General features: G+C 43.5%; 1 protein-coding gene across 2 annotated transcripts in view; it reads left to right on the top strand.

Moving 5' to 3' along the window:
* Nucleotides 1-5,965: 5,965 nt before the first annotated feature.
* LOC121700004 (dynamin binding protein) overlaps nt 5,966-17,500 on the top strand; it is a 56,527-nt gene continuing 44,992 nt past the window's right edge. For both annotated transcript variants that reach the window (XM_042082620.1, XM_042082618.1), the window contains exon 1: nt 5,966-6,278. The gene's annotated coding sequence lies outside the window, so the exon portion shown is untranslated. The remainder of the gene's footprint in view (nt 6,279-17,500) is intronic.

The following is a 17,500-nucleotide window of genomic DNA, read 5'->3' as shown; positions in this document are numbered from 1 at the left end:
ATGCAATATGCATCTAATCCTCTGAAGAGTGGATGTTGCAGCATGATGAACAAACATATTTACATACCTTAAAGGAACCATATGTAAGAAATGTATTTCAATTAATCATAAAATGGCCCTGATATGTCACTAGACATTAAGAAATCATGTTCATTTCAAATATTTATATCAGTGACAACAGTAGTCTGGCCAGGATATCGTCATTTAAAAAGTAAAGTTGCAGCCCTCAACTGATGTTGATGTGTTTTGTCATGTCATGTTGTGTTTTGATGCGCCTGATGCGCCACCCTCTACCTATCTACTAATCACAAAGTTAGTAGTGTTTTGGCATCCGGGTTGGCAACCTCGAGTCAGGGGGGAGGGGGAGGGGATACACCGCTCTACAGTAATTTGAAAGTGATTGCAGTACCAGTTTTGGCCACAATCTTACATATGGTTCCTTTAAGTAGTAATGTTCTACTTATGTTATTTCCAGCCTTTCAGTAGTATATGTAAGGTAAACTCTGATGATTTTAGAAAACCAAGTGTTCTAGAGAGCTCATTTCCTGTACTGACACACACAAAAAAACAGGATGAGCTCACAAAATATATTAATGCATTACATTTCATGCAGTGAGTCCTAAACTGTCGTAAAAGCATAGACTTCTGCCACAGCTTTCCTGTTGTCAGCTAAAGCACAAACTCAAATGTCCATGTGTCATCATAAAATTTATGCTGAGGTTGTCTTTAAACTATTGTTTGCCAAGGGCTTCAAAAAAGCATCACACCACGACGACAGGTCAGAGACAAACAGTAATTTAATTCAGTTCAAGTTAAAGTTATTTTGGACTGTTAACAATGAATAATGTTTTGATGACGATCTGCAGAAACACCTTTAGCCAGAAGCACCTTGGCTTAAACACCTAAGTATGAGACTAAAGACAAAACCATTTTAACAAGAAGTCGTTTTTTGGGTCAACTTTGGCTGGAAAAAGGGACATCTGCTTGAGAGGGGAAAAGTAGAAAAAGATGACACAGCAAAATGGAGGAAAAAGAACAATGGGCACATCATATGTATCATATGAGGAAGACAAGAAAAGGCAGCTTATTAACTCAATACAACTCTTAATTTGTTAATTGCATAGTGATACTATTATGATTTTGTTGCTCACATTGCATAAAAATACGTATCAATAGCCAGACTCATCTATACTGTTTAGATGTCATAGAATAGCAGAAGAAAGCAGATATTAGTAAGCTTCTCAGTGAATACAAGAACATTTCCTGCTAACTTGTTATGTGGTTTTTAAGAGTTTAAATCAGGTCACAGAGGAATCACTCTTTAAGCTGTCTAAATATCTGAAATGGTTTCAGTCAGGATGTATTTGACAGCTGTTATTCACTTGTGATGTTTACGAAACTCTACAGGTATTCATTCAACAGACTCTTATATAAAGCATGATTTATACAGACATTTGTACCAGTATGAACACTCCCTCCTGTAGTTACCAATACCAAACCCATGACATATAATGATAGTACATTCCTAAATCAGTTGAGATACAGGAAATACACATACCATTATGTAACATAACTGTTACAGACAACTACCAAAGGCAAGGGTGGGCAAAGCTGCAGAAACTCTCACATGAAGCCTTCAAACAAAGTTAGATCCCAAACCTCTATGGTGTAATTTAACTCGTATATATTCTAAACCAGATATAAATTAAATGAGTTAAGGTTACAGTCTGAAACCTACTATTTAAAAACAAACACACTTCATGCAAGAATAACACGAGCCACAATATCATGCTGTACCTAAACAAATCCTCAAGATTTTGCTTGAAGACATCTAGTGCCACCAACTGGTCAGTTGTGTGTAAGATATTTCTTCCCAGTCATTTAAGGTTATTGGAAAATCCATGCCAGGCTTATGTCAATCTTTGTTCTTAAGTGTAGCTGGTGGAACAAGCCGAAAAAAAGAGACATGTTTTAGTGTTTGCTGCGTCTATACACGCACTCATCCATGGATGAAAGTCTTTTTTTTTCACCAACGACGGAATATTCTGCATTACATTACATCAAACATTTTATAAATATACTTCAATGCACAATTAAAGGTCAACTTTTTCCTGGACATCAGCCCTTGTGAAGTTCAACAGCCAAACTAAACACTGCTCACCCCTCCGCGGGCTCTCTCGCATGTTAGTAGCTTTTGTCGGCATACTTGACTGACAGGCAGATTTATACACTGATTGGTTTGGCACCTTCATGTGTCATGACTGAATGAGTAGTAGCACTGGATTTGCCCCAATGACATGGCTTCGATTTTTCTTACAGTAAAGCACATACCACATAGCTTGTGGAATATCAGGAGAAGCGAACAAAATATTGCAAAATAAACCAATTCTCTTGTAAACTAATATGTATGATTACTATGAGCACTGAAGTTCTGTAGACCAACTGCCATAACACTGCTGTCATATATGAAGAACATTTTTAAATGTTAAAACATTTTTATAGAGGCAAATGTCACAAACAGATCATGGAGTCTTGGTGGTGATAATTTCCAGTTAATTGTTTCAATGCTGAACAATGGAACTCTAGATGAACACTAGATGTCACTGTCCTCCTGTTTAAAAATGCACACTGTCTCTTTACCTCCTCCCATCAGAAAGGGTTTGATGAGTAAGCTGTTTACTGTAATTTGAGTCTAACCTACAAAAAACACTCAAAGGGAACATCTTACAATTCATTTGTCATTTTGTTTCTACCCCAATAACATGAAGCGTACAAATATCCAATGTCAATAATGTTTCTTAGTAACTATTGATTTCCTTGTTGGGATTACCTATCATCGCTCAAATAGATATTTAGCTAACTTTGTTTATTTCTAGCTATCTGAATGAGATCTTAAATAATGAATTTAATTGGTCAAGAGATCAGTGTGGGAATATATTATGAAATAAACATGAGTATAGAAAGCAATATCAGAACTTTACACCCTTTTCAGGGATTCTGAAAATTCTATTCCTCCCAGTACTAAGTGAATAATTACTAAATGCCCTCCCATATCAAACCTTATTTTGCTAATAGCAAGCCACTTGAGAAAATGCTTGCTGGCTTCCTTCATGGTGCATTGTATTTTTCACTTGTTTCCCCCGCAAGCCATGAATCACAAGCACAAGTTTAAAAGAACAGAAAGAAAACAAACAACATGGCCTTGGTGACGAAGCAGGAAAGGAAAAGCCATGCCTCGGAAATACCATGAGCCAGGAAGAGCTCACCGACAGTAGCTGAAGGTTAGTTGCTGACCCTGTGTCATATGGTGGTTGTCTTGAAAATGTCTTGATATTGAAAAGGTTCCAAGTGGTTTGCCAAATGCTTTCACAGTTCCGGAGGTCTTGCGCAGGGATGCAGAATCACTCTTAGCACATTTTGAGCTCTGATTCCAGACAGAAAGGATATACTTTTTATACTTCTGCTATGTGTTTTCATCATTATATCATAATTTTGGGAGTTTTAAATGACTATATTACTGTGATTTGTATAACCAAGAAGGTGAAATGGGCTTATTCTATGAGCAAATGTATAATTTCATCAACCTTTAACTCACTCTCACAATTTCAGTGGAGTAATAATAGGACCATAGGAACAACACAGAACATAATAGGTAATCCCCCACAATCCACTACAAATATCTGAGCAAAATGTCTGATGTGATGTCTGATTAAGCATCAGTTCAACACCATGTCAGTTCCTAGTTCCTGTAAGAGTAGAACAGAGTATGTTTCCAGTAGTCTCCTCGTGCCTAAACCTCATTATTTATGAGGGGGCATTGATGCCCCAGATAATGCCACTGACTGATGCCGAAACCCAGACAAAGATTTTACTTCAAACACAGGATGAGAATGGACCCACTGACCACACAGCCCAGCAACAACAATGGAGGCCCAGCACTCACTCACATGCCTTCTTTGTGTAAAAAATGGCAGCGTAGGAGCGCATAGCCCTGTCCATTCACCTCCAGCGTGGCCTGGAGAGTTCTCAACAAATGTCGTGGGCTGAGGGAGAGAGAGGCGGAGTGAGTCGAGTGACATTACAAGGCCTAGTGGGGGCACGCTTACAAACAACAAATACAGCTTGTATTATCGTAGCTCGTACGATAACCCCTGCCCCACGCTGACAGGATATTGACTCAGCTTTGCGTTTATTGCCAGGCACTGACAGAGGGGCTCTTTCACAAACATATGGGGACAGGGCCTTATGATCCAAGTGACTTTGTGTTATACAAAAATCATGCTGCTCATATGCGTTATATGACGTCAGTGCAATGACTGGGATGTGAGTGAGAGATAAGGAGAGAAAGCACTTTCTCTTAGTATTAATAGCACAGAAACAAGTGTGTGACTGATTAATAATGGCAGGGGGAAGATACATGCATGATGTACTGTAGCAAATGTGACTTATTTTTTTCTTTGCTGTCATCACCTCACTAAAATAAAAAAAGGTTCTTCCTCACAGTTTCCTCGTATTGTGTTCAGCATGAGGAAGTCTGGATTAATGCAGACGCAGCATAAACAGGCCCTCAAACCTTTCAGTAACTCACTCTCACACTGGGATAGCATGGGAATAGGAAGGAATAGATACCACTTCCCTGAAAGCATGCTCTAAATTGAACGTCTCTCTCTCTCTCAATGTGGTCGGGTTTTCCCACATATTTTTGCAAAGAGTTTCTGCTTCCGAAGTGAATCTTTAGGACACAGTAATTCATTTCCCCTGATTCCTCTTTGGAACAAATACACAGGATGAATATGAAGAGAACATTCCCTCTAATTGGGAGCAGATTTAGCCCTGCAGCTACAGAGTAGTGGCCCTCCGATGTGTATTCAGTGACTTAAGGAATGGATGTATCATGCTCGAACAGATATGAAAAGGGGTCCATCTATGTGTTCCTATGGGCTGGCTTTGGTTCTGCAGAACCCAAAGAATCTCCCCATTGGAAAAATGGATTGTAGCCCAGTTCTGTCCAAAAGCTTGAGAGCCTTTTTTTTGCACGTCCACTCAGGAGTACATTCATTGCAAACAACACAACACAAACAGAGGAGGAACATTTACATCTGAGTGGCCTTATAAATTGCGCATCAATATTATCCATCAAATAGGCTACAGTATGGCATACTAAACAGATACACCGCAATGTACGTCTCCAAAACCTCCATATTTGATGTTGAACACTCTTCTGTTAGAGTGTTGTGTTGACAGACATGACACTGCTTCAACTTGTTTAACTGTTAGGCCTATATAGTGACTTTTTCAAATAGTGGGCTAATATTACCTGTTGAGTTTCATGACATTACACGTACATTCTGAGACACCAACTACAAACACAGATTTTGGGGCTCTGAGCTCTTTAGGGCTTTGAATTCAACATAGAATTTTAGAACCTTGAATTGTTGCAGAACGGAATCTTATGTTAAAATGTTCAAAAGCCCACACCTTTAAGGGTTAATTTTGCTTAGGCTACTTTGGGTGATTCTTCACATTAGAAGCCATGTCCATTTTCATTATCATTTCCATTTTCATTACTGTATATTATGATGCACTGACATTTGACAAGGTAGAGCACGCCATACAATCAGATACTAATCCCTGTGATAACCTTTGATCTATTGCTGTTCCACTATATAGTTAGAACAGTAGACCACACCAGCTGTAACGTTCAGTTTGCACTCTTCTCTTATAGTTCTCGATATATATTTTAAATGCACCTAAACCTCCACATATTGTTGTCACGACTGCTTGCACACACACAGCCTTTAGTCGGCTGGCAACAAAAAGTTAATAAATGCGTTATAAAGCTTGAAGTGTGTGGCTAATGACCTTTCTTTCGCGCTCTCCTCAGTCTCTGTTGTCAGTGTGCGCGGTTATTTTCCATCAGGCAGGGAAAGGCCAACCCCTTACTGAGGCTAAGGTCCCTGTCAGGAAGGGGTGGTGGTGTTGATGTCAGCATGGATGGAGCGCAGTCGGGAATCAGCCTTCTGGATCTTCCATCGGGATGACAGCTGATCCCACCGAGGGTGACAACTGATGACCAGCGTGTTGAGTGCACAAACAAGAAAGAGAAACTATTCTTCGATTTTAGAAGAGACAAGCGTGCGCCCTGAATAATGACAGAGGTTTTTATGGACGTGGAACTGCTCAGTTGGGAAAACTGACGCCCAAACATCAACAAGGTAGCGAAAGTTCTAGCCTAAACAGCAGAACCACGTTGAAGACCTTTCCTGTTACAAAGACAGGTAAGATCACTTTTACATTTGAACTATCAAGTTAAACATCCTGTTGTCTTTTACTTTGCCTACAATATTTTTTAGCAGTCTCTCCATGTTCGTTCGTAGACTGAGGCATATTTCTGCCCACAACATTAAACAAGATCTCCGTTCTCACACAAACACGAGTTTCGCGTTCCATCACGTAACATTTTATACTCCTCCTTGGATACTTTGTGTAGCCTACTTGATTGTAACCAAAGGCATTCGTTTGAATATGTAACAGCGCCCTTTCGGTTTGGTCTCCCGGTTTGATTCGTGGTTGTCATTTCAACATCGGCGCTATGAATCGCAGCACTACTTCATCATGCTATATCATCAAGTACATTCACCTAATGTCTTTAGTGACGCTTAAGCACTTTTAATGAATTGCTTATATTCTATAGTTGGAACCGCGTATTATTGTGTACATTAATGAATAATAAATCTTGTTTTAATAACGGAGCCACAGTGGAGGTCTAGTAGGCTGCTTGGGGAAGTGATGGTGTCACGGGACTGCTGCTCTCATAGCCTGTCACCTGTCAGCCAGCATTTGTTGTCATTTGTCTCGCAGCTTGAAGCCACATGCAAAGAAGACAGCGACAGGATTGACGCCCTCAGGGATGCAAACTTGTGAAAACCTCTGCAGCGGCATCATAGTCGCAAATGTATAACAGACATATCTTTTTTATAAATCCATTTTGTTATCGAAAGCTAACCTATGGTAAACCTGTTTACAAATTTGAGATAAGACCAAATAAGCAATACGTTTTACACAGTTGGTTGGGATTAAAATGTTTGCTGTCATGTTTGCTGAAAGCTTGTCAGGATCTGAAGACTACAAGCAAGTTTCATGACTTTGCCAAGTCTATCTTGACCCAATTCCTTATGTCATAGCCACACAAACACAGAACAAACTAGGACCTCAGATGCACATAAAGCCCCTACTCAGCCAGCTGCTCTTCCTTAATTACTGGCCACCATGTCTTCTTTACTCCCCAGCCCCATTAGTAAATTAAGCACATTCAGGCTTATTCGTTTCTGCTGAAAGAGACTGAATCCTGTGCTGTGTGCTATCCGCCAGGGCGTGCACACTGGGGGCAATCAAGGAAGATTCTGGGATGGGTTTGCAGAGAGTTTAAATTATAGATAGAGTGTCTTGTAACAGCACAGGATAACACTAAAGGTGTGTGTGTCTGTGTGTGTGTGTGTGTGTGTGTGTGTGTGTGTGTGTGTGTGGTGCTTGTGTTTGTAAGTGTAAGTTAGTGTGTTTCATGAGAACATGTCAAATGAAGAAGGTGCAGAACTATGGTCCCCATTCTGGTCCAGTAGCTCCAGTACATCTCATGCTGTATGGAGCATGGCTAATTTAACCTGCACTCAGATGACACCAGCCCTCAGTTCCCATTCCCTTCAAAAACAAAACACCATCCCTTAAAAGCGGGTGATCATAGGGCTTATCACCTAACACTGTCATTTGAGCACGGCCATTGTCCAAAAAGCCGTCTATCCCACTCGGAAGATTGTCCACGCGCAGTGTGGTAATTTAGCCGCTCACTGCTCAGCCTCCTTAATTAACACTCACTATAGGCTCACACAGAGATCAGGACTCGGAGAGATTATAGAGGCTGGCGGTCGGGTTGGTGATGTTTTGCATTGTGTCGATGTGTGCAGTTCAGATTGGAGTTGGGTTCAGAGGCAGATGGGAAGGAATGTATATGCACAGTGCAGGCAGGGTTTATGTAATGTGAAAGGGGGGTCCTCATTCTAGAGCTCTACCATCGTGGGTCATCCAGGTCTCTGAGAGAGAAAAAAAGACTTTGGGGAACATTCCAGGCATTCTTCTGGACTCAGCACTGTAGCTTGCACAGAGCTGGTGAAAAAGTGGCCCATGCTGAACTTTCGCTCTGACATTCTTGTTTTCTTACACAGCTGGTGGCACAGTCATTCGAGTGACTTCGAAGCACTCTCTGCACAGTTATGACCGAGACACTCTTAGAAGGTATACTGTTGCTGCTCAGTTAGCAACTGATGCTCGCCTTGAGCGAGTTATTAAGTGTCCTTGGCAGCTGATGGCCGCTACCTGCATTCCTGTTCCCCGCAGTGTGGGCAAAGGCGGCCAGCTGGCTGGACCCAGCGATTGGCAATTCAGCTGTTCCTCCCGCGAGCTAAACATAAAATATGGTACATTTGCTGTGTTATTCCAATCTGGTCATGAAATTGTTCCTGTTCAAAATATATTTCTTCCCATAAGCACTGTGTGACAGTTCATTGCAACTGCACGTGGGAGAGAAATTATTTGGATGTCATATGAAGTGATATCATTTGATTATCTAAATATGCTTTACGGTGGGCCAGTTGGGTGGAGAGGGTTGATCTGGGCTCATACCCAAACTAGATCAGACAGCGATTGTTTATTTGTAATGCTTTTCTCTGCTTGGCTGAACTTATTCACACATGCAAAGGCAGAGCGACTGGAACTGTCCCAGAAATGCATCCACTGCCAATCTAGTGCACCAGGCAAACTATGTCAAATACCTACGTTACCGGTGGCTCAATTAAATATTTATTGTTTTGGAGACTCAGTGAAATGCATATTTTATTGGAGAATAACAACAACTGGTTCAACCAAATTCAAAGATGAATGACATAATAATCAGGGGAGTCATCAGTCAGGATCATATAAGAGGTTTGTCATATTCAGTCTGAATCACGCTTACAGTGCACCCATAAAAAGAAAAGGTTCCTCATTTATAACCATTAATTCATTCATGCCCAGTAGAACCTTTTTCATCTTCAAACAGAATGCAGTGTAGCTCAAGAACACACTGCAGAGACAAACGAAAGACCTTTTTACAACAAAGAAAATGTTGCAGTTGGTGAGGTAGTTTGAATACAAACATGGGCCTTGCTCCATATCCTGCAAGACCACATGCACCCAGGGAGGCTTGCAATGACAAAGAGTGTGTGACGTAACATTGAACTGAGACCTGAGATGGACATGGCCTTTGGTGAATACTGTAGATGTAGTTCTTTGTCTACCTGACACAGTCAAGCTTGTTTCTCAAAGAAGTTTCGGGCAGACAGCCTGGTTGTTTTGGAGCAGATAGCTGGAAGCTGGAAGTTAAAGAAGTTAAAGAAGCTTTTTTTTAAAAGGGAAATTCTGTGAGTTGTCTTTATTATCTGTGAAATGGTCATACTAGTTCATGTGAAAGGACTCATATCTAGAAACTGCAGGCAGAAGCAAAAAAATGCAGCTTTGGAGCTGATGTATTAAGCAATAAGAAACCTTCCAAATAGAAAGACCAGTTAGTTTACATAAAGCATCACATTGAAGAGAGGTGGGGTGACACCCTTGGAAACATAAGCAAAAACCTGCTAACTTCACTTAGCTCTTTGTCAAGCAAATTGAGAAGTTCTGTGAAATACCAGAGGGACTTGGAATGCACTGCTGTACTTAACTCACAGTGGATTTTCCACTTCTGCTAGCCTATGCTAAGGCTTGTTTATGTCAATGTGGGCCGGAGTAGGAAGGACATGGCACACAGATTGTGACTGTGAGTGAAGACTAGTCGTAACAAGACCCTGGCTAACTTCTCTTACATGCACCATGGATAGTAAGTCCTCAGGTACGCTGTTTGAACTGTGGGAAATTCATGCTTCATGCCGTGTGCAGGACTTGATGTCACTTCCTCATGGCAGCGTTGTGTGACATGTGTGGTCATTCGGCTGGTTTTCATTTTGGGGGTTTCTCATTATGTTGGGGAACTAGCCAAGCTGTTGCACAACCCAGTGCTGGAGACTGCAGATCAGTTTTGACTGAAGCGTCCGACTGTTTTCCAGCACCCCCATCCCCTCTACGCATATTCAGATGTCAAGACATCCGGGCTGAACCATTATCATTGTCCCCCTTTTTTTTTAAATAACAGAAATATAAGGAGGTTTCTATGGGAACTGAAGAGCCCCCCCCCCCCCCCCTCTCTTTCACTTGGCTTTCTGCGAAACTCAAGTTTTCCTGAAAAGGAAAAATGAAGGGGCTGAGGAGGACCAGTGAGGCACACAGTCTGGGCACTGTGTCCGAGAGGGAGACACCTCCCTGGGGCACCACTTCACCTCTTCCCTCCCATGGAGTGAAGTGGAGTGCCTTGGCCAGCACGGCCAGGCCGCTATGGCAACCGTGTCTGTCTGGCCGATGCAACAACACCGCAAAACTCGAAGGCTCGGAATATTTATGTTGGAGGAGGGAGGTGCTCCACCTTCAGCTCCTTCCCTCGAGTGCCGTAGCTTACCCCTATCTGAGAAAAAAGAGAAGAAGGAATGAATAAAAGTGAAGGGGAATTTAATCCATGTTGAGTTGCCAGAGTGCACCTCCCTCTCTCTCTTTCTCTCTCTCTCACTCTCTTTCTCTCTCTCTCACTCTCTTTCTCTCTCTCTCTCTCTCTCTCTCCTCTGATGTGATGTAATCCCAGAGGATCGGCATGTGATGGAGGGGGGAGTGGAATGAGGAAGCATTGGAATTCTGAGAAGAAATTTGTTATGTCTTGACTATACGTGTGTGTGCGTGTGTGTGTGTATGTTTGTGTGTGTGTGTGTGTGCGTGTGTGTGTGTAAATGAGGGAGGTATGGAGCAGAGAGAGATAAGACGAGAACTGCAAACTCAATCTTGCCAAGCTTGCTCACATGGAGAGACGACAGATTGTTGAGCTGAAAGAGAAATGGAGAGAAAAGGCATAATCAGTGAGGACAGATCATAGTGGGGGTGGACATTTAAGATGGTGTCATCTACAAGAGGTCATTTATTTTATTTTTGGCCTGGTGAAATCAACTCTCATATTGCCTCAAATGATCTCTATGATGTGTGTGTGTGTGTGCGTGCGTGCGTGCGTGGTGTGTGTGTGTGTGCGCGGCGCGTACGTGTGTGTGTGCGACGCGTGTGTGCGTGTGTGTGTCCTTTCCTAGTCTGAAGGGACTCATGCGTTCTGTTTGGAGAAATTCCCTTAGCACTGCCAGTCACCAGCCCTTTGAGATGAACTGAAGGATTCCTAGGCATGTGCTCTCCCTGCAGCCTGAGTGGATCCTGATGTTGGACTCACACCCATCACAAATCACAGCTCTCTCAAAGGCAGCGCAGATTCCACATCATCACTTATTGTGGAACCCTTAAGGCCCAGAGAGGGGAAGAAGCCAGTCCTGGAGTTACTGTAATTCCCAGCCGGAATTCGCCGTTCCCAGCATTCCTGATGCATTTCAGAATCACTGTTACTGGTCCGTTGTTTCAGCTTGACTGCTTGGAAGCGTTTTGGTCACGCATGTTCTTGATCATAGTATGGAAATATGAACAGGAAATGCTAGATCAGGGAAGCCAGGCTTGGTCGTTTTTGGAATGGTCCAGTAAGTCATGCTCTTCAGGTTTGTCCAGATCTTCAAAAGAACTTCATGCTATGACATGTCAGGAAAGTAGTATTTCATCATTTCATTTCATCATTTGTTGTCTTTTTCAGGGACTTGGAGAAGCTTGTGCGTGACCCACTCAGGGTAGGGCTCTGTTAAGCAACAGAATAGTGACCTACAAAAACATCCGCTCTTTATACTAGTGAGAAAGTCAGATATTATATCTAAATAAATTTGGGATGTGTTATAGATGGTCCTGCTGGGTGTCTCTTGACCAGTGGCTGCTTGTCCTGACCAGTAACAGTCTCGTGTCAGATGTGAAACGCTAGTCCCGTGCGCCTGGCCTTTTGTTCACCCGCTTGTGCTAATCAGTGGGGCGCGGCGGGCTCTTCTTGCTGATGCCAGGCTCCTTGCATTCGATCCGTGTCAGGTGATGTTGCCACAGTGGCGCGTGCCTGCTGCCTCCCCTTTCACACCAGCTGGTAGTCATGACTAGGTCCCTTTCACCGCTTCCATAGTGTAAGAGAGACATAGAGGAAAAAAGGACACATCAAACATAATGTCAGTCTGTCTGGAACAGTCCATGACTGGACCCTCCTTTGATTGTGCCCTCTTTTTTAAAAAGGGCTGAATGCAATTTAGTTGCGACAGCAATTCTGTAACATGCCAATGGGGCATAGTGCGTAGACACAATGCCTTTACAGTAAACATCAGTGAGACATATAAAAAAAAAACACTAACAACTACCAAACAACTACCACCACAAAAAGGCCCCAGCGTACAATGAAGAAGTTTCCAGGGGCTGAATGTGTGCATTTTGGGGGCTACTGCTGGGTGGTCCATGATATGGTTTAGTGAGAGGGGAGAAGGGGGGTGGCTGGATAGAGAGGTGCCACTGAAGCCCCCTAACACACACACACACACACACACACACACACACACACACACACACACACACACACACACACAAAACCCCTTCTCTCTCCCTTGCCAAGCTATTGTTGGCATAGGTCTGGTCGGTCCTGTTCAATAAATAAAGCGAGCGGTCAGCAGATCGGATTTCACCTGCTACTCTCTGGCCACTGTGCCCCAGGAACTTCTGCCAGAGAGAGAGAGATAGAGAGAGAGGGGCAGAGGGAGAGAGAGATAGAGAGATAGAGAGAGAGAGAGAGAGAGAGAAAGACAGAGGGGACAGGGACAGAGGAAGGGGGAGATAGATTAAGTTGTGCCCTGGCAGTGCCCTGGCAAACACGGACAAGGAGAGGAGAGGGTGACACCTCTGTCTTAACAAGATGAGGGAAACAGAGAGAGGGAGGGAGAGAGGGAGAGGGAGAGAGAGAGGGAGAGGGAGAGAGAGAGAGACAAGGAGAGAGGGAGGGAGTCTGAAGAAGACAAAGGAAGCAGATAGAGGGAACAGAGAGAGAGAGGCCTCAGTCATACCCCTGCAGTCCTCTGACAAAGATGGAGAGATGACAGTGGACACCTCTATCCTGCTAAGATTAGTGAAAGAAGAGAGGGAATAGGAGAAGAGGAGATGAGAAGAGGAGAAAGAGAGATGGTATATACTGAGTTGATCCTAGATGCCATGTTATCACGAGAGCTCCTCCTCAGCGTATGTTACTTCTCGGGCCCCCACAGTGCCTCACATTAACTGGCAGTGCCATGACATCGAGACGAGTGGTCACTGTCTGTCATGACCCGAGGGCACGGAGAGGGAAGTTGGGTAGAGTGACACCACTGAGTCAGTATGAAATTAACCTGCTGTGTGTGTGTGTGTGTGTCTGTGTGTGTGTGTGTGTGTCTGTGTGTGTGTGTGTGTCTGTGTGTGTGTGTCTGTGTGTGTGTGTGTGTGTGTGTGTGTGTGTGTGTGTTATACGCATGAGAAGTAGAGCTGGAAATACACTCCACTTCATGTCAGAGGTCTTGTGCTAAGTTTTATATCGTTCTTCTGTATGCCCATTAATGATTCGCACACTTTCGCGTTCCCATGATTGCTAAAGCAGTCCTCGCAGAACCAGACCGGCCTTGGTCCCTCATGTGCAGAACCGTGGAGAGTTTCCGTCAGTGAAGCACCTGGGCCGAAGCCAGGGTGGATGGTTCTCGTGGCGTTTATTTTTGGTCAGAATTTGACTCCTGGCCAGTGCCAGTAGACCTCTCTGAAACACCACTGGAAAGGAATGCGATCATGAAGAACAGACTGCACTGTTAAACACAACAGGGAGGGCTCACATTATATCTCGATCAGTAAGAAAAGTGGATGTAAACAAGAACCCAAGAATAGTTATTTATTATGCACAGTCTCTTATGTTGTCTGACACAGATGTCTGCAGGGTGAGATCTGTTGCCATTATTAGCTGTCAACAAAGCTAGTTATGTCTGGGATTTCAAACGTGCAACATCAAACACTCTCTCTCTCTTTCTCTCTCTCTCTCTCCCTTCCTCCCTCTCTCTCTCTCTCACACACACACACACACACACACACACACACACACACACACACACACACACACACACACACACACACACACAGTCTCCCTCTCATTGACTAGCTGGCACTAGCACACTGAGGACTGATGACCTGTCTGAGACACAGTTGCTCCTTTGTGTCCTTGTGTCAGCTGTGGAGAGTAGAGTGACAGTGTGTGTGTGTGTGTGTGTGTGTGTGTGTGTGTGTGTGTGTGCATTTGGTGCAACAGACAGCTCTGTCAGTGGCCAGAGCTTTACTTTATCCAGCAGTGTGTCTCTCAACTCACCCAGTTCATCTGGGTACACACACACACACACACACACACAAACACACAAACAAACAAACAAACAAATAAACACACACACACAGTTGATTTAGTTTACACTCATATACCTAAACACTGATAACAGTCACACACAGTAACACGCACACACAGTCATATTACGGTAAATGTGCAGTCAGGGATTGTGCAGGAATTCGTGTTTGTTTGTGTTTATGTTTATATTCAAATGTATTAGCAGGCCCTTTTTTGCAACAAAACAAGGACCAAACGAAACACGCCAGAGAGGTAGCTAACCCCAACCTTCATTATTCCCAGAGAAACTCCACGCAGGGTTTTGTTTTTGCTTGGGAGACAGGCTGCTCCCACTCGGCGTGTTTCATGTTTTCGGAGCGTGGGCTGCCTACAGAAGACGTTTTTTTTTTTTTACAGTGTACTCAAGGAATGGGCAGCTAGCTGGCGTGAGGAGATGATTGCTGAATGTAACAAAAAATGTTATGCGCTTGGAATCGCATAAAATCCCTGACTGCACCTTTAACACACACTCTCTAGCATATGTAGATCAAGTGCATTTGAATCCATTGCAGATTTAAATGTTTCGGACCCAAAATATTTGACTGTGTCACTTGTGATGCAAGAATCGGGAGAGTTATTTGCATGGACTTCAGATACCATGCTGCCTGTTGCACACAGCATGCTGCTTTCTCCTCGCTCTTGTTTACATGGACCAAAACAAAAGTCTGGATTGTAAACAGATAGCCCATGTCGTCATTATATACAGACAGCTCATATCTGCACACCATCAGAGGTCGTGTCAAACAATATACCTAATTGACTCCTTAACAAGGTCAAATAGGCTGACAAGACAGAGGTGTTCATGCATGGCAATAAATTGTGATTAATCCCCACCATGGATGCAGGTCCTCATCTTTTGGTAGTTGATATATTTATTTATTTTTGTTTTCTTTTGTTGTTGTTTTTGTTGCTAACAGTCAGATGAATACAAGATGCATTTGCCTTGTTTAAATGGAGATCACTGCAGCTTACTTGAGAGTACAAAGACTGTAGCAATTCCTTGGCTGAACATTGCTGAAGCCACAAAGGACATGTGAGAGCATGCCGAGGGTTGTCTAAACATTATGTTATCTGTGTGTTGAATATTTCCAATCATGAAAGCAACATTCAAGGAAAGAACTCTCTTCCTGTGGTATTTGTCATTTTTGGTTTGCAACAATAGCGTCTCTTTGTGTGTGTGTCTCCGCACAGATCAAGGTTTGCTTTCCTTTTGCACAGCAGGTCATAGTTCAGTTCCAGTTCAGCCAGCCCGCTAAATAATGACCTACCCATCATGCATTGCGCTGCTTGGTAGCCGTGTCACTTTGTGTCCTGCAATTACATGTGGAGAGGTCATGAGGTCATGGTTGTTCTGGTGACATTGCCCATGACTACAATGGCACTTTCAGGAGTCAGACACGGATGGATCAGAGATTTGTTTCCAGTGTTTGCTCTTTCAGTGATCCCTGAAGAACAGCTACAGTATTTTCACAGCACATGTCTTTCGCAATCACAGAGAGATTCCCAAAAGAGAGTTGGACTTGTTTTTCATGAGCAACAGTCTGGAATATCTAGGCAAACAGAACTGCGGTCACTAAGAAGAGAGATGTTTATCCCGCAAAACAAACAGATTGTGTCTATTCCAAAGCTGATCTGATGGCCGCCTCGGTGGATGTGTTTTCAGCCCCCACCACCGTTGCCCACCAGCTGACACATGCAAAGTCTGCCTTGGATGAAGGGCTTATTGTGGATGCATACTCCCAGCACACTCTAGCTATTTGACTTATGGTTCTAATGCCAAGCACTGATCCGAGATCAGCGGATGGTGGCGATTGGACCGCTATGTATTGGCTCCAGCTTTCAGACACTGGTCTCCTGACCCGCTGGACAACGTGCAGCACTGCGGGGCTTCGGAATTAAGAGGGTTAACCAAATGACCGATCAGATTAGTCTCTCTCTCTCTCTCTCTTCATCTTTCTCTTAATTTCTCTGTCTCTCTTCATCTCTCTGTCGCTCTCATCTTTTTCCATGTCTGTCATCTCTCTCTCTCTCTCTCTCTCTCTATTCATCTCTCTGTCTCTCTCTCTTCATCTTTTTCCATGTCTGGCATCTCTCTCTGTCTCTCTCTCTCACTCTCTCTCTCTCTCTCTCTCTCTCTCTCTCTCTCTCTCTCGGTCTTTCATTTTGTCCACAGCAGGACCATATGCCTCCACTGACCGCCCCTCCACCACTCCCATAAAAATCTCTGGCAGGCAGGGCAGGACACTGCTGTCCTTCCTGCGCTTCCTGGACATGGGGGACACCAAAATGGACTGTCCTCTCTGCTCTCTATAAATGCCTCTCCTCCTATCCCACGACCACCTCGCAGAGGAATGGGCCTTTGGCGAGGAAACGAGAAAGCGATGGAAAATAAGAGTGTGTGCTGGTTCCGTGGTCTGGTTGGGAGTCTGGGTCTGATTTGGATGGTTCCGCAAGAACAGACCCTAGGTGGGGCGGTGGCTTGTTTACTGCGGAGCTGTTTGGACTTGGAGTTGGCCAGACTCAGGGTACAGCTGATGTCATGGCGCGAGAAGGCTTAAAAACAATTGATTAAAACATGGACGGATCTGACCACAAGTCGAACAGCCAGGGGAAAAACACACACTACTTTGTGAGATATTGTTGGACTGAAAGCAGCTTTGATCTTGTGATTCTGGAGACAGGGTGTCTCAGAATAAATCTGCTCACGCAATAGCAGGTCTGCCTTCAGATGTGTTCACACTCCTTTCTAGAGACTGTTAAGTGTTTTTATATAATTAGTATGCAATTACTAATTTGCTGGTCCTTTGAACCAATAAAAGGAGCCTATCCCAATTACTGTAAGTGTTCCCAGATATTCTCCTAAAGATGTTTTGATGGCCCCGTCTATAACATCTGTTTTTGAGTCACAAGGTATTGACACTTTTATATTCTGTGTTGTCATGGAGACAGTGGTTGCTTTAACAACCAGCTTTGTTCCGAAGCTGAGCCTGGATCTCAGAA

This window comes from Alosa sapidissima, chromosome 24, assembly GCF_018492685.1.
Source record: "Alosa sapidissima isolate fAloSap1 chromosome 24, fAloSap1.pri, whole genome shotgun sequence".
In the NCBI taxonomy this organism is placed as follows: Eukaryota; Metazoa; Chordata; class Actinopteri; order Clupeiformes; family Clupeidae; genus Alosa; species Alosa sapidissima.
This window is presented reverse-complemented; position numbering and strand designations above follow the sequence as displayed.